This window comes from Apodemus sylvaticus, chromosome 1 (assembly GCF_947179515.1).
Source record: "Apodemus sylvaticus chromosome 1, mApoSyl1.1, whole genome shotgun sequence".
Taxonomy (NCBI): Eukaryota; Metazoa; Chordata; class Mammalia; order Rodentia; family Muridae; genus Apodemus; species Apodemus sylvaticus.
The window spans coordinates 171488302-171506940 of NC_067472.1; the positions used below are offsets into that span (position 1 = coordinate 171488302).

The window sequence follows — 18639 nt, forward strand, 5'->3', positions numbered from 1 at the left end:
TGTATGCAAAGTAACATTTTCACCTATCTGATGTAATAAAGTAGAATAATCTGCATTGAGTAGTAATCTGTATATGCATGTCTTATTGCTCCTTCCATGATTCTCCATCGCCCCATTAGTTAATCTGGCATGTGTGTGTGTGTGTGTTTAATGTGATTACAGGCTTTTAGGTCATGGCAGTTATGTGGAGAGTGGAAGACAACATTGTGAGGTCTACTTTTGCCCATCTTTCTATGATCATCGCGATGGTTGCCAGTTTTGCACTTCGTGGCTGTTTCCTACTGAGCCATCTCACTGATGCTCCAAGAAGATTAGTTGTAATATTACATCAGCAAATTATGGTCTTCAGATTATAAATATGCTTCCATCTAAGGATGGAGGGAAACAGGACAAGTTAAATTATAAATTGTATTTGCACATGAAAATCCTGTAATGCTTTGTTTTAGATTGTGTTAGGTTATTCTGAGAAGTAAACACTTGTTCATAACACTTTCTCTGAATGAAATATGAATGACCTGAATGCCAGGGAATTGTCTCAGTGGGTAAAGTTGGTTGCTGCTAAACCTGATGACCTCAGTTTAATCCCGAGAGACCCATAGTAATCCTACACAGTTTTCTCTTATTTCTAAATTTGGGCTGTGGAATATGCATAAATAAATTTAAAGCTAGCAGGGCAGTGGTTGCACACACCTTTAATCCCAGCACTTGAGAGGCAGAGACAGGTAGATTTCTGAGTTCGAAGCCAGCCTGGTCTACAGAGTGAGTTCTAGGACAGCCAGGGCTACACAGAGAAACCCTTGAAAAAACCAAAAAACAAAACAACAACAACAACAAAAAAAACCCCAAAACCCAAAACCCCCAAAACAAAACAAAACAAAACAAAAAACTCCTAAATAAATAAATAAATAAATTTAAAACTAAATAAGGGCCAATGAGTTCACTTGCAGCTAAACAATTCCATTTGTTTCATAGCTAGAATTCAATAATGGAAATAGATAAGAGACAGGTGTAAGTTGTCCTCTAACTATATATATATATATATATATATATATATATATATATATATATATATATATATATATGTGCGTGTGTGTGTGTGTGTGTGTGTGTATACACAACATACACACACATATCTATCTATATATCTATCTATCTCTTTCTCTCTCTCTCTATATATATATACACCATGGAACAGGAGTGAATAAACACAGCTCCAACATTTTAAATAGTTAAATTAACAAAGGAAAGAAAATAACTCAATTATAGAGAATATATGAAGTGATTTGATAATTGAAAGTTATTATTGAATGTCAGGAAATATTACTATTCATCAAAACATTGATGGTACTTTTTATATTTTTTTAATCTTTTATTTTCTTTTTATACCATATTTTATACTTTCATTCTCTTCGTCAAAGTTAAGCCATATAAAAAACATATCTCAGATGGGAGGTGGTGGCCCATGCCTGTAATCCCAGCACTCTGGGAAGCAGACAAGAATCAATGGGGGTGTCCTTAGATGAGACTCACAGCATTGGGGATATGGATCCTGGGGAGCCTGCCTCCTGTGGCCAGGTAGGAACCCTGGTGAAGCAATAGGGACACCAACCCATCCATAAATCTTTCAACCCAAAACTTATCCTGTCTACAAGAAATTCAGGGATTGAGCAGGGACTGAGGGATTGGACAACCAATAAGGGCCCAACTTGAGAGCCATGCCATGGGTAAGCACAGATTCCTGGCACTGTTAATGTCTGTTATGATTGCAGGCAGGAATCTAGGAGAGGTTCCACCCACCTGACTCAGACAGATGTAGACACCAAAGCCAAACAAAACCTTTTTAAAAACTTTACATCTAGCTGGGTGGTGGTGGTGTACGCCTCTAATCCCAGACTCTGGGAGGCAGAGGCAGGCAGATTTCTGAGTTTGAGGCCTGGTCTACAGAGTGAGTTCCAGGACAGCCAGGGCTATACAGCTACACCCTGTCTCGGGGGGTGGGGGTTGGGGGGATTGGGGGAGTGGGGTGGGTGGGGGTGGGGAACCTAAATCCAAAAAAACAAAAACAAAACCAAAAAACTTTACATATAAAGAATTGTGTTATCCATGAAAGTAAGCAATGCAGAGAGAGGGTCCATTCACAGAGGGACAGATTCAATCTACTGAATCCTTCTACAGTCTAGAGGGACTTTCATGACCTTTGAGTGACAGGGCACAGGAGCAATTGGGCATCTTCATCTTCTGCATCACAAGGACACATTGGAGAGGTGGACAATTTGATGAATAGTCCTTCACCTCTTGGGAACCCAAGTTTGGGTTCTAGCGCCTGTATCACATAGCTCAGAGCTAATTGTATTTCTAGGTTCAAGACATCTGATGCAATCTTCTGGCATTCTAGAGCACACCAGAAATGTGTGTGTGTGTGTGTGTGTGTGTGTGTGTGTGTGTGATTCCATAGTGTAAAAAAGTTTCTCTTTATACATTATTTTCTAAATTAAAATCAATTTAATTAAGGTATTTAAAGTTTTGCCACCATGTACCAAATGCATGACAGGCTCCAGTGGAGATCAGAATGTGGCATTATATCCTCCATGACAGAACCTAGACATAGTTATCAGGCTGTCATCAAAGTTGGAGCTTGTGGATAAACAGCCAGGTTTATCCCTCTTAGGGGCCATGACCATGTCAAAGTAGTAAGTTGTGAATAGCTGATCCAAAGTTTATCACTTCAGCCCTGTTGACCTATAAGCAATAAGATTGATAGCATCAGAAACTTACACTTGATGCTGAAAGAAGTTTCCCAGCCCAAATCGCCACAAAATGAGGAAAGAGTGCAAGGAATGATCAGGATGGAAACTGAAAATATGTATCTTACAAAGTGCCACACCACGTTTTCAAAGCCCCAAGACCCAGTTAATGGTAAATGTGATAAATCAGCAGCAATTATAGCATGCAAGGGACCTGTCTCTAGCTGCTCCATTGGGGACCCTATGCTCAGTCTATTGGTTGATTGTGAGCCATGGGTATTTTGATTCACATTCCAACAATGATCAAAGTATCCACACTTTGGTCTTCTTTCTTCTTGAGCTTCATGTGTTCTGTGAGTTGTATCTTGGGTATTCTGAGCTCTTAGGCTAATATCCACTTATCAGGGAGTGCATGCCTTGTGTGTTCTTTTGTGATTGGGTTACCTCACTCAGGATGATATTTTCTAGCTCCATCCATTTGCCTAAGAATTTCATGAATTCTCTGTTTTTAATAGCTGAGTAGTACTCCATTGTGTAAATGTACCACATTTTCTGTATCCATTCGAAACACCTGGGTTCTTTCCATCTTCTGGCTATTGTAAATAAGGCTTCTATGAACATAGTGGAGGTGTGTCCTTATTACATGTTGGAGCATCTTCTGGGTATATGCACAGGAGTAGTATATCTGGGTCTTTAGGTAGTGCTATGTCCAATTTTCTGAGGAATCGGCAAACTGATTTCCAGAGTGGTTTTAGCAGCTTGCAATCCCACCTGCAAAGGAGGAGTGTTCCTCTTTCTCTACATCCTTTCCAGCATTTGCGGTCCCCTGAGTTTTTGAACTTGGTTATTCTGACTGGTGTGAGTTTGAAACTCATGGTTGTTTTGAATTGCATTTCCCTGATGATTAAGAATACTGAACATTTCTTTAGGTCTTTCTCAGAGATCTGGTACCCATCAGTAGAGAATTCTGTGTTTAACTCTGTACCACATTTTTTTTTATTTGGGTTATTTAGTTCTCTGGAGTCTAACTTCTTGAGTTCTTTGTATATATTGGATATTAGCCCTCTGTCAGATGTAGGATTGGTAAAAAATCTTTTCCCAATCTGTTGTTTGCCATTTTGTCCCATTGACAGTGTCCTTTGCCTTATAGAAGCTTTTGTAATTTTATGATGTCACATTTGTCAATTCTTGATCTTAGAGCATAAACTACTGGTGTTCTGTTCAGGGAACTTTCCCCTGTGCCCATGTGCTCCAGGTTTTTCTTCACTTTCTCTTCTATTAGATTCGGTGTATCTGGTTTTGTGTGGAGGTCCTTGATCCACTTGAACTTGAGCTTTGTACAAGGAGATAAGAATGGATCAATTTGCATTTTTCTGCATGCTAACCACCAGTTGAACCAGCACCATTTGTTGAAAAGGCTATCAGATATTAACCCAGTGGCTTGGAGTACCCAGGATACAATTCACAGACCAGATGAAGCTCAAGAACAAGGAAGAACAAAGTATGGATACTCTGTTCCTTCTTAGAAGGGGGAACAGGATACCCACAGGAGGAGATACAGAGACAAAGTGTGGAGCAGATACTCGAGGAAGGACCATCCCGACACTGCCCCACCTAGGGATCCATCCTAGATACAGTTACAAAACACAGACACTATTGTGGATGCCAACAGGTGCTTGCTGATAGGAGCCTGATATAGCTGTTACCTGGGAGGCTCTGCCATTGCATGACAAATATAGAGGGGGACACTCTCAGCCAACCATTGAACTGAGCACAGGGTCCCCAGTGGAGGAGCTGGAGAAAGGACCCAGGGAACTGAGGGGTTTGCAGTGCCATAGGAGGAACAAAAACTTGAACCACCAAGAGCCCCAGAACTCCCAGGGATTGAACTACCAGTCAAAGAGCACACATGGAGGGACCCATGGCTCCAAATGCATATGCAGCAGAGGATGGTCTTGTTGGACACTGATGGGAGGAGGGGCCCTTGGTCCTGAGAGGGCTGGATGCTCCAGTGTAGGGGAGTGAAGGGCAGGGATGGGTGGGTGGATTGGTAGGCAGGGGTAGGGCGCATTTGTTAGGGGAGTTTTTTGGAGGGGACACCAGGAAGGGGGACAACATTTGAAATATGAATAGGGAATATATCTAATAAAAAATGAAAGATTTCCATAATGGGCATGGACTGAACAGTAGCACAAGGATGAAGTCACAGCATGGAGACTATAGACCCACAAGCACCAGCATTTCATTTGAGGAGCCAGCCACAAATCTCTTGGGCTGTCCCTTCTCGGTAATGCAGTTCTTTCTCTGATTACAAACTGATTACTCCCTCTCCAAAGAGGTTTTCTTAGTCTCTGTCTAAAATAAGGTCACAGACCTAGAGTCATGGCTTAGACATACATATTGTTATTATTACTTGAAATTGTTTTATTTCTTGAAATTGTTTTAATTAGAGAAAATCTTGATGAATTGGCTAGGTTGGCCTTGAACTGAATTTATCCTGCCTGAACCTCCTGAATACTTAAGGTTGTAGGCATGGGTCACCAGGCCTGGCTTTAGACCCACCAAGCAACAACATACACAGCACAGGAGAATTTGGGGACTGAGTGAGATGGACATTCTTTCTATGTAAAATGTAGACTAGAGTGTGTGTGTGTGTGTGTGTGTGTGTGTGTGAGACCTTTGCCCAAAATCAATGTAAAGATTTTGTAAATATTTACAAAAATGTAAAGATGCTAAACTGAGTACTCTACAGAGAACCCCTCAGTTCTACACAAATATCATCTCTCCTTATACACCAATTTCCCTTCATTTATTGTTTTTTTATATGTTTGTGAGCATGGGTGTGCCTCAGTCCATGTGCAGAAGCCTGGGGACTGAGTTTGCTCCCCAGCACCCTGATGGAAGCTGGGCATACTTTACTGAGCTTGTGTGTGGGGAGCTGGACATAGGAGGATCACTGTGTTTCACATTCCAGCCAGTCAAACCAATTTGGTGAGTTTCATGTTTAGTTCAGAGACCTAGTCTCTCTAAAAGGGAGCTGGAGAGCAATAGAGGGAGTCACCTGATGTGGGCGCCTGGCCTCCACCCATATCACTCATGTAAGACAAAAATTTCCATCCAATCCACATACTAACACACTCAAGCAAGAAGACTGATAGTATATTAATCAGTTTTATTTATTTTCGCTTCATAAAAGAGAAAATAAGCAAACCACATGCAGTAACAAACCGAGACTGGAGAGCTTCCTGAAGAAACACATAGGAGTAAAAACAGACAGGACTCAGGAAGACATCTGAACACTGGGAGGCAGGATCCTTCAAGAGTGTTCCCTGACCCAGGGCTGCTTCAGGACCTGGGCCAGGCTCAGCCTTTCTGAAAGATTGTACCCAAGAAGCTCAAGATTAAGTCCTGGGCTCCTGTAGGCACTGATGAAGGAAACTTGAAATCCACCTAATGTAGCAGGGGAAGAATAATAGAATCTAGCTATTCTCTTTGGGTAATCTCCTCCCTGTTTTATAAATCTCCTCACGGCACCCTTTTACCTATTAGTAGATACTCTGTTGTACATGCTCCATTTCCCAAAGCCCACCCAGGAGCCATCACTGCCTGGCTTCCTGGTGAATGTCCTCTGTGTGTGTGTGTACACATGTGTGTACACGTATGTGTACGTGTGTGTGTGTGTGTGTGTTTTCATTGTACCTGGCAGATGCGTCTGCATGTCTCACTGGAAGTGTCCTCTCCAAGGGTGGTTTTCCCACCAGCAGCTCATAGCAGAGCACCCCAATGCACCACAGATCAACCGACTCATTGTACCTTCTCCCGTCTATCATTTCTGGAGGAAATAGTCCAGAGTCCCGCACATTGTCTTTCTCCTAAAGCAGGACACAAAAGCGAGCACTGTGCATAAGCTCAGGAGGGAAATCTTCCATGTTCAGCATCCCAGGAAATGGGAGGCAAGGGACTTCTTGAAGAGTCCCCTCCTGTGCATGGCTGAGGCAGGGAGAACAGTTCACAAACACCAACGGTTAATATGGTTGAAGAATCAGAGGGTCTATAGGATGTGAGTCAGGAGGTAAAGCACTTGCAGGGGGAATTCCTGAGAACCTGAGTTCTATCCCCCAGAACTCACATAAAGCCAGGTGCATGACTATAGTCCTAGAACTCCTACAGTGAGATGGGAGGCAGAGGAGAATCATAGAAAGTCTATAGACCTGCTAGCCAACCATGAAGAAGCAAACAAAAGACCCTGTCTCAAATAAGGTGGAAGGTGAGGGATTGTCTTGACGTCCTCTGACATGATGCCAACCCCCAAGACACAACATGACATATGTGTACCTATACTCACCCATGAGAATAAACACAGATTTTTCTTTTTGTTTAACAGTCAGAAAATGCAGACAGATATAATAGTATCTCATATCACTTAATTCTGGCATATGGGAATGTTCCAACAGGAAGAGCATTGTGTTTTTGAGGCTAGAATGAACCCCCAGACAGTCAGACAGTGCAGGAGTGCAGAGATGACTCAGTGCTTGAGAGTACTGGCTGTTCTTCTAAAGGACCCTGGATGGATTTTGAAGCATCCATGTGGCTGCTTACAACCATCTGATGCCCTCTTCTGGCTTCCAAGGGAACAAGGCATGAAAAATGGTACACTAGTCCTCATGCAGGCAAAACATCCATATATCAACTTTAAAAGAGGAAACTAACTTGGAGAAAGTAATACTTTAAGGGAAGATACATTAAGCCCATGTTTTAAAATTACTCTGTCAGGTGTAACTTATCACCTGTAACATATCATCACAACATTGTTGTGAGTTTGAACCCAGCCTGGCCGTCTGCAGAGTCAATGAGTGAGGAAGATTTATACGTACATAATAATGCCATATGTCTCATGGGGAAGCAAGGAAATGTGGACTCATCAACATGGAGAAATTCGGTCCTGGGATGCTTGCTAATTTTTCATGGAATCTTACTGGCAAAGGCAAACACCGATAAAGACTAGGAAAGAAAAGTAATGCTCTATTTATGTGTGTGTGTGTGTGTGTGTGTGTGTGTGTGTGTGTACATGCCTTCAGACACACACTAACAGAGACAAAGGAGGACATTTGGTGTCTTTATTAAGCTCTCCACAGTATTGCTTTAAGGCAAAGTCCCTCACTGAACCTAACCCAGTTACTTCTGCTAGTCTGGCTAGCCAGCTTCTAGTATCTGCCTGTCTCCAGTTCTCAAGGCAAGGGTTAAAGGAATCCATAGATATGGCTAGAATTTTGCAAGTTCTTTCCATCTAAAGTCAGGTTTTCCTGCTCACAAAGGAACTGCTCTTATCTACTGAGTTCATCACCCCAACCACCCAATTCGTTCAATCTGCAAGTGCATTTTAAGGTGTATATTTGAAAAGGTGCTTGTTAAACCCAAGGCCCAGTTTGTATATGAGTCTTCAATGTGAGATGAATTCACTTGGGAAATGCCTCACTAGTGTGAGGGTCCCACCCCCATCCCATCCAACCTACCTGACAGAGGGGGCATGTACAGAATACCCCAAGTCTATGATCTTCACCTCACCCCTGAGGCCCAGCAGGAGATTCTCTGGCTTGATGTCCCTGTGAATCACCTTGTTCTCATGGCAATAGGTCAAGGCATCTGACAACTCCTCTATTATCTGTGTGAACCAAAGCAATCTGGTCAGGAGAAAACTTTCAGTTTCCCTGTGAGGTAGAACAGATATTATGAATGTTATGACTGCCATGGAATCTCATTTTTAACTATAATTTTAGCCTGGGCTATCTAGGAAGATTTCCTCTATCTCAAAACAAAAAAGAGATGAAGGCTAGCAAGATGTCTTGGTGTGTAAGAGGGCTTGCTGTACAAGCCAGGTGGCCTGAGTGTCATCCCTGTAAGCCACACAAAGGTGAAACGAGTCCTCCCCAAGTTATCTCATGGAGTCTGTATGTGCATACTATGGCCTGCATGCTCCCCCATCCCACATCCTACACTTCTACTCAAAATGGTAAATCAAGAAGAGATGGGAAGGGTATATTGGCAGCCACAATCAGTAACAGCCACCATTTAGTACTTCCTTGCTCCCAGAGCTCCCCTCACCGTGGCTGTATGCTGTTGGGTCAACTTTTGGTTTCTCTGAAGCTCATTATAGAGCTCACCTCCCTGAGCATATTCCATAATTAATTACATCCAACTATCATTGTGGATGTAGTTGTACAGGCGAAGGATATTTGGTGTCTGAAGGAGGGAGGAAGGCAGAGTCAAGGTAGGCAAGTTGGCACAGCAAACAGAGACATTTGTTGCCAAGCATGCTAACCCGAATTTCATTCCCAGACTCTGTATGTGAAAGGAAAGAACTAATTCCTGCAAGTAGTCCTCCACATGTGTGCTGTGACTCACATGTATCCCATGTTACACAACACCTTGTAACTTAAAATAAAATAAAAAAATAGCTGATCAGTTCAAAACTTTAATCTCAGTACTCCAAAGGCAGATGCAGACAAATCTGGGAGTTCAACAGCAGCCTACCAGATCTACAGATTGAATTCCAAGAGAGCCAGGCTTATACAGAGAAACCCCGTCCCCAAATAACCAAAACCAAAACTAAAATAAATAAACAAATAAGTAGATATAAAATAAAAGTGATTACCTTTAAGGCAGAGTCTCACTGTGTAACCCTGACTGTCCTGGAATTCACCAGGTGGGCCTCAAATTCAGTGATGTACTTGTCTCACTTTCCCAGGTGCTCAGGACAAATGAAAGACTTTTTCAAATAGGAGATGTGAATCATCTGAGGAGCAAAACGGGAGGTTGGCTTCTGATCTGCACATGTGTAGACACTTGAAACTGGTATGTTCCAAACCAGGAGAGGGGTCAGGGCAGCAAAAGGGAAGCAAGGTTTGGAAAAGGTCAGCTCTGAGTTCCACATATTCCACACTTACTGTAAGTGTGTCTGGATCTCCACTTCCCTGAGAATTTGTTCTCCAATCCCTCCTTCATTATCTCAGACTTGAAGAGGACTTTGAGGGCCAAAATGAAGTTGTAGGGAAGAACATGGAATAAAAAGGAAAAAGGGAGAAGGAGAAAAAGGACTGCAATGGAGGGAGAGATGAAGTGAGAGACCAGGGAAAGAAGACAGACGTGGGTTGAGAGAGGAGAAGAAAGAGAAGAGTAGAGAGAGAAGAGGAGTGGAAAAAGAGAGGAGAAGAGAGAGAGGAGGGATAGGAGAGACGAGGGAGAGAGGGAAAAGGATGGTGGGGCAGAGAGAGCGAAGGTTTCACTAAAGCTTTCACTGTGTGTGAGAACAAACACTCACACATGCAAACCATCTGCAGACCTCACTGACTTTTAACTATCCCCATATTGCTGCCTTTTCCTCCTCCTTGCAAAGATATCACATATGTGCCACCTTCTTGAGCTTGGTCTCGGCTTTCATATCTCTTACTTGTATGGGAAGCCCAAGCCACAGTGTTGACTCTCTTCCTTGAACTGTATAAAGAGGTGAGGACAAGTTGAAGTCCTGCTAGCTGCTCAGATCCTGGAAAATGGTAGGCATCTAAAGCTCTGACTGTGGCCTCCCCAACCACCCAGAATGTCCCACCCACCCCAGGAAAGCTGTGACCCAGACATTGGTAATTCGCTAGCACAGATGCACTCAAGAGGTTTCCAGATTGAACTTTGGCAGAGACTAGTAGGTACCAGCTGATAACCATTGGTTATCATTCTGATGTCATAGTCTTGGCCAATAGGCATGCCTGAGAAGGTAGAGCTTCCAAGTTCCCAGAATACCTGCCTGGGATGTTAGGGGCAGGTCCAGAGTAGGACACTGGAAGCCTAAAATCTCTAGCAAGGTTGGTAGAATTTGCTGAGGTCAGCAGCTGGAGTGCTAGGTGTTCTTGCACGTAGAAAAGATCATCAGTCAACCTGGAACACCCCGTTGTAAGAGACAGTAAATATGTGTCTCTTGTATCAAGTATGATAAAATTTATGTTCATTAGAATAAGGAATTAAAATCTTTAAAAAATCCTGCACATGCCTTTAATCTCAGCACTCAGGAGGCAAGCAGCATCTCTCAGTTTGAGGCTAGCCTGATCTAAAAGAGTAATTCCAGCACAGCCAAATCTACACAGAGAAATCCTGTCTTGAAGAACAAACTATTGGGAAATGAAAACCCAAAACAATCCAAGCCAAGAAGGTTCTCTATTTGAATTAGGCAGCAAAACCTGACCAGTGGGGGACTACTGCAGACCAAAACTCAGCCACGGGATAACCAGGATTCTTTGGTCCAGGAAGGCATGGGTCTGCTGAAATGACACACAGACACTGAGGTTGTTTTTGGGTCTGAGTGTGTGTTTTGTTTTGAGGCTTGAGCCTTTAAGCATGAGGGTTTTACATTTGCATATCAAAAGATGTATCCAGTAAAGCAGGCCCAAGGAACAATTACTATAACCATTAGGCACAAAGTAGTATAAAATAAAACAGGTAAAATGTTTTTTCCATGTAACAAATTTAGAAGCTTGAACACAGGCAACGACAATTTTCTTGATATAAACTTTTAAAGATATTTTAAAGGATATTTTTGTCAAACTCCCAGAGTCTAAATGAGTCTTCGTGAGTATTAAGTATGAACTGAATCCTGAATCACACCTGGATAAGTTAAGAATACTGTTTTGGCCAAAGGAACTGCATCCTGAACCATACTTAGATAAGTTAAGAATGTTGTTTTAGCCAAAGACTCCCTAGGTGGGATCTGTAAGACAAAAACAGTTCTTCACAAGCTTCCATTGAGGCAAATCACACCTAGATGAGTTAAGAATGTTGTTTTGGCCAAAGACTCCCAAGGTGGGGTGTGCAAGTATCTTTAAGAGATCTTTCTATCCAGGTGAGCCAGGGTAGAGACAGCCTGTCTGCTTAACAAACAAAGTCAGCTGTTAATGGTGGAATAGGATTAACTTGTCTGCAGATGTCCCTGAGGTACACAATTCAGTTGCAAATTAGCAACTTAAAAGACAGACCACCAGGCCTCTGTGGTTGGGAAGGTAGTCTTGAGCTTTGCACCAACTCAAATGTAAATTCTTATTAATTTGCCCAACACTCACTTGTTTGGAAAGGACATTGTATGAGGTTCTTCAAATGTAAATATCTTCTAATCTGAGCCTATGCCCAAATCCTCCCATCCTGCAAGGACATAGTATGAGGGTTGAATAACAAAAGGAACCTGTAATTTTAGGGTTCCTGGAAATTCTACTGCCTGCTATTAATGCTTCTTATACCATATATGGAGCCCTACTTCATATATATCCTGTTGGGAGGTAAGTATAATTACATAAACGACTGGAGCAAAGCGTTGCATAATTTTATGGCTAGTGTGTCTTACTACAAGATGGATTCTTTTATATCTTAATTTGCTTGGTTTTTCTTAGTTTCAGCTACTAGGAAGGAGGAGAGTTTAGAAGTAAAGTAAATTGCCAAGTGAGATTTTTGGCTTCTGAATAGCCTGTTCTGGAGGGCCCTAGGAGACATTTCTCACCTCAGTCTGTAAAATTTTGTTTTACAGATTTCAATTGGGCCATTGTGGCAGGGGACAGCAACATGGATGTGGGAGCTGACTGCTTTTGGGGACATTCATAAGTAGATGACAACAGCCTATTGTTCTCAGGCCTTTACAGAGTGATCAGGGCCACAGAACTTGGGAGCTAAACTTTGACCCGACACCAGAATATCACATAAAGAATTTAAGCCTGAAACCATAAACATCTGTGCCAAGTTAAAGTTCCATATTCCCACACATCAGGATTTGGCAGATCCAGCACGGCATTGTTCCTGCCACTGAGACAAGACTAGTAGACACTCCTGGTCAACTAACTAGACTGTCCTCCTTGTTAACTAATATTAATGATGCCATGCTAATCAGAGACTGCACCATTCTGGGAGGGGAGGAGGTGGAGCTAATGTCTTCTCAAAATGGCAAATTCTGGAACCTTCAGGGCATCTCTTAAGGCTGTTAAATATAGTATTGGAGCCTCCTGGCCCAGAAATGGTAGTGGTGGATGCACAGAATAGGACTGTGTTGATGACTTTGAAGTCTGAGGGTCTCAGTGCTTTCTAGCTTTCTTAACTGTACTGAAATCTGGTGAAACTTCTGAAGAGTCCTCCAAACTTTCTTGCCCTTTCTGAGGGTAAAAGACTACTGGGTTAGGTGATTAACACCCATAGCCTAACAGGGGAGTGTTAAGCAATGTGACCTTTATTCTATCTCAGCAGGAACTGCTGGGCTCTAACCTTCAGCCTGCTAGTCAGAAGTCCTAGGAAGAAAAAGGGACAGTTAGAGCAGTGGTTATTGTTTATTACTAAGTTGTAAAAAGTTTCCTATGAAAGCTATCTAAGAGGGAAAAGCAGAAAGATCCCAAGTGGATAAAGGGAAATATTCTTCTAGGTGGGGAAAGGTAAGGAGATACGGAAAGGGAGAGACAGAGAGACAGGGCGACAGAGAGAGACTTTCTCTTTTGTCTTCAGTATTTAAACATGTTTCTGAATACAGGATCACATGTTACGAAGTTCATCACAAGTTCACACAAAAATCATATTATAAATTGAAATAAAAGTTACAAAAGAGAATGTTTACATGCACATCCTTTGGGAGCTATTATCTAGCTAAACATTCATCACCTGTCTGAGCTCTACAGTGCCATCGAAAGTTTAAAACTGACTGGTGTGAGGTGAAATCTCAGGGTTGTTTTGATTTGCATTTCTCTAATGGCTAAAGATGCTGAACGTTTCTTAAGGTGCATCTCTGACATTCAAAGTTCTTCAGGTGAAAATTCTTTGTTTAGCCCGGTACCCCATTTGTAATAGACTCTCTAGAGTCTACCTTTTTGAGTTCTTTATATATATATATTGGATATAAGCCCTCTGTCAGATGTAGGATTGGTGAATATACTTTCCCAATTTGTTGTTTGCCATTTTGTCCTTTTGACAGTGTCCTTTGCCTTACAGAAACTTTGTAATTTTATGAGGTCCCAGTTGTCAGTTCTTGATCTTAGAGTATAAGCTATTGGTGTTCTCTTCCAGAACTTTTCCCCTGTGCTGATATACTCCAGGTTCTTCTCCACCTCTTTTCTTGGCCACATATCAGGACAGAATGGTACAGATTGCTACAATTACCCAGGAGCTCAACCATCTGAACTACTATGACTCCCACAATGTCAACACACTGTGCTAGAAGATCTGGGACCAGTGGGATAAATGGGGCTCTTGACACACAGGCACAAGGAAGCTTTAGAAAAAAAAAAACAGAGAAACAGGGTCCAGGCAGCCTTAGCATAGGCCTTTAATCCCAGCAATTAGGAAGCAGAGACAGATAGATTCCTGAATTCAAGGCCAGCCTAGCCTCCAGTAGGAGTTCCGGGACAGCCAGGGCTGTCAGGGCTGACAGAGAAATCGTGTTTTGAGAAAAGAAAGAAAGAAAGAAAGAAAGAAAGAAAGAAAGAAAGAAAGAAAGAAAGAAAGAAAGAAAAAGTTTAAGACCTTTAACCAGCTACATTTGGAGTATGCCAAGTGGGCCACACCCTTCAACAACTGGATGGAGAGTGCCATGGAGGACCTGCAGGACTTGTTCCTTGTCCATACCATCGAGGAGATTGAAGGCCTGATCTCAGACCATGACCAGTTCAAGACCACTCTGTCAGCTGCTGACAGGGAGTGTGAGGCCATCCTGGCCATCCAAAAGGAGGCCCAAAGGATTTCTGAGAGCAATCACATCAAGTTGTTGGGCAGCATCCCCTACACCACCTTTATCCCAAATCATTAACTCCAAGTGGGAGAAGGTGTAGCAAAAGGTGTCAAATGGGGGCCATGAACTCCTGGAGGAGCAGAGCAAGCAGCAATGCAATGAGCACCTTTGCTGACAATTTGCAGCCAAGCCAATAAGGTCGGGCCCTGGATCCAGACCAAGTGGGAGGACATTGGGTGCATGAACAGGACTCTGGAAGACCAGCTGAGTCACATGAACCAGAATGAGCGCAGCATTTGGATTACAAGCCCACTCTGGACCTGCTGGAGTAGTGGCAACATCTCATCCAGGAGGCCCTCATCTTTGAGAACAAGCACACAAACTATACAATGGAGCATATTCATGTGGGCTGAGAGCAGCTGCTCACCACCATTGCCTGCACCATCAACAAGGTGGAAAACGAGATCCTCACCGGAGATGTCAAGGGTATCAGGCAGGAACAGATGCAGGAGTTCCTGATACCCTTCAAGCACTTTGACAAGTACCATGGTGGGGTACTGGGCCCTGAGGAATTCAAGGCCTGCCTCATCAACCTGGTCTACAATGTGGAGAATGACTGACATGGTAACACTGAGTTCAACAGAATCATGAGTGTGTTCGACCAAAACCATAGTGGCCTTGTGAATTTCCAAACCTTCACTGACTTCATGTTGATGGAGAACAGACACACACACACAGCTGATCAGGTCATTTCCCCCTTCAAGGTCCTAGAAGGGGACAAGAAATTCATCACTGCTGAGGAAATGTGGAGAGTGCTGCCTCCACACACACATCAGGCTGTGTACTGCATCATCCACATGGTGCCCTACCAGGGCCTTAAAGCTGCTCCTGGCACCGTTGACTACAAGTCCTTCTCCACAGCCCTCTATAAGGACAGCAACCTGTGAGCCCTCAGCCACTCTGAACAGAGACTACCTTGGCCTCCCAGATGGTTTGAGGAAACTTACCTCCACCTTGACTCTGTATCTTTGCAAAGAACTCCTTATGGTAATTCTAGGGAGTCAGGCAAGGAGGGGCTATGCAGATCTCTCTTTCCCGGTCCTGTAGGGGAGGGATGCTTGGCCATCAGCTTTTCTGGTCTGCTAAATATATATATCGTGTTGTGGTTTTTTAGCCTATAAGGAAGACACAATGGACCCCTGTGCCCCAGAGATACCTTTCTAAACCCAGGTCCCCTCTGTCCCTTAGGCCCCTTCAAAGCCTCTCACATCCAGGCCACAGCTCCTAGAGCCTTGTCCAGGAATCACTTGCCCTGAGAAGTCCAGCATACAGTACCTCTCTCCCCTGGACTAGGTTCTAGTGGCTCCTTCCACCTCCCTGCCTCTGTGTGATCACCAGGATCAGAGTACCTGCAGTTAGCCCCAGCCTACCTGGCCTTGTTTCATCTGGCTTCTTGTAGCCGCCTGTGGCCACATGCGAACCGGGGACCTGGAAGAGAGTTCTGGGGATGTACGGGAAGGGGACGAAAGAGAGATGAGTCAAGACGACAGTTGCCAATAGAGACTGACTTTACTATTATTTAGCCAATATATATAGTCTTTAGAAAACCAACCTACCCCCCAAATGGCCGAGAATTCCTTGGATGATCTTCTCAGATGGTTGCCTGCATCCAGTCAAGCAGGTTTCTGCTGGTCTCCAGGTGAGACTGCCCTGAGGCAGCCCTTGGTAGTTAAGGTGAAAGTGGCTGTATTGTTCCCAACTGAACAAGGGCCAGAGATAACACCAGGGGAAGGGTGGAGGCTGCAGGCCAGTAATGTGGCAGCTTGAATATGCCAAAGATAACACCAGCAGAAGGGTGGAGGCTGCAGGCCATGAAGGTCACAGCTAAGTGCTGTGAGGGAAGGGACAGCTTCTGAGTCTTAGATCTTCTAAGGACACATGAATGGAACAGAAACAATCAAACAAACAAAAAATCATTTAAAAAAAAGAGGAAGAAAACACTTTAAAAATTATAAAAAATTTAAAACTTCCAGAGAATTGCTATTTACTTTAACTTATGGATTTGTTAGATAAATATAAATCCATCTAGCTGATTATCTCTGCCACCTCTTTCACTCTCTCAATGAAGACATAGCTGATTCAATGTGCTTTCTAGGCTCCTGGGAAAATCCTCTGATTTTCACCTTGTGGAGGTCAGCAGGGGTCTCTTGGAGCCCCCTGTGGTGGAGGTCTTTTGCTGCCCTGCCTGCCTGGTCATTAATGGGTTTCTCTCAACCCACCCCCTTGAATTTATTCTGATTGATGTTTATTTTCTTGGTTTCTGGACAAACTACCCTCTGGGGATGGGAGAATAAAACATGTAACATTTTTAAAAAGAAAAAAATGAAAACAAAAGTTTACCATTTTATTGTTATATTTTTTGAGTCCCATTTATCAGGGTGGTGATTCTCCTAGAAGTTCAAATATTTATGAGATCCTTTTTGTTAAATCTTGATCATAGAACACAAGCCATTGGTGATCTGTTCAGGAAATTTTCCCGTGCCCATATGTTCAAAGCTCTCCCACACTTCCTCTACCCTTAGGTTCAGTGTATGTGGTTTTATGTGGAGGTCCTTGATACACTTGAACTTAATATTTGTACAAGAATATGGGAATGGATAGATGTACATTTTTCTACATAATTACATCCAGTTGAACCAGCATCAAAATGATGTCTGTTTCCCACTGGATGGTTTTAGTTCCTTTGTCAAATATCAAGGGACCACAGGTATGTGGGTTCATTTCTTGGTCTTCAATTCTTTTCCACTAATCTTCCTGACTCTCTCTGTACCATATATTTCTGACCACTATTTCTTGGGAATACAGCTTGATATCAGAACTCCTAGAAGTTCTCTTATTGTTGGGTAGTTTTTGCTATCCTGTGCTTTTGTTATCACAAATGATTTTGCAAATTCCTCTTTCTAACTCTATAAAGAATTGATTTGTAATTTTGATGGGAATTGAATTTAATCAGTAGATTGCTTTCAGCAAGATGACCATTTTTACTCTATTAATCCTGCCAATCCATGAGCATGGACGATCTTTCCATCTTCTAAGATCTTTGTTAATTTCTTTCTTCCAAGACTTGAAGTTTTTGTCATACAGATGTTTCACTTGCTTGGTTAGAGTCACACCAAGCTATGTAATGTTATTTGTGACTATTGTGAGGTGTGTAGTTTCCCTAATTTCTTTCTCAGCCTGCTAATCCTTTGAGTAGAGGAAGGCTACTGATTTCTTTGAGTTAATTTTAAATCTAGACACTTAGCTGGAGTTATTTTTCAGCTTTAGGAGTTCTCTGGTAGAATATTTGGGGTCATTTAAGTATATGATAATATCATAAGCAAATAGTAATATTTTGACTTCTTCCTTTTCAATTTGTATCCTTTGACCTACTTTTGTTTTCTCCTTGGTCGAGCTAGAATTTCAAGTACTCTATTGAATAGATAGGGAGAGAGTGGACAGCCTTGTGTAGTCTCTGATTTTAGTGGGATTGATTTAAGTTTCTCTCCATTTAGTTTGATATTGGCTACTGGTTTACTGTATGTTGCTTGAAAGATAGTTTAAAATGTGTTTTATTAAGTTTATTTTTTTTTTAAATAATTGATACGTTTAGCACAAGGGTTAAAATAGACTGGATTTTAGAAAGGACTACTAAATTAGTTCATCCTAGATAAGTCCTAATTTCAAAATGAAGAAAGGAAATATATTATTTTGGGCAGATGATTTTACATTTGCTCCAACAAGAAAGAAAAGCTATATCTTCCATCCAAATTATTAAAAAAATAAGACTTGACCATGCAAGATCCCCTGAAGCACTTAGCTACAAACAAAAAGAGGAGATTGGCAAGAAAAAAAGCAGGTAACATATGTGCTGATCCTTCAACATGCAAACACCTCTCAGAGTAGATAAGACATTAAAATACATGTCTTTGCATAGGCAATAGTTTGTTGGCTACAATATCATCAAGACTTTTAATGCCACTCTTTTAGGTCCTATAAATAAAAATTGATATTATAATCTGAAATAATTCAAACTAAGTTTACAAGAAAGTAAACACCTTACATCTGTTCAGACCAAAAGTATAAAATCACAGTTAATTGATCTGTGCATGTGGCATATTT

At 42.2% G+C, this 18639-nt stretch overlaps 1 protein-coding gene and 2 pseudogenes across 1 annotated transcript in view; 2 read left to right on the top strand and 1 right to left on the bottom strand.

The window, feature by feature from the left end:
• The window catches only part of LOC127684693 (aurora kinase C-like), a 41560-nt pseudogene extending 32624 nt beyond the window's left edge, over positions 1-8936 (bottom strand).
• LOC127670388 (zinc finger protein 431-like) overlaps positions 1-18639 on the top strand; it is a 553459-nt gene that overhangs the window by 112932 nt on the left and 421888 nt on the right. The gene's annotated exons all lie outside the window — the stretch shown is intronic.
• On the top strand, positions 12025-15425 carry LOC127684713 (alpha-actinin-4-like; annotated as a pseudogene).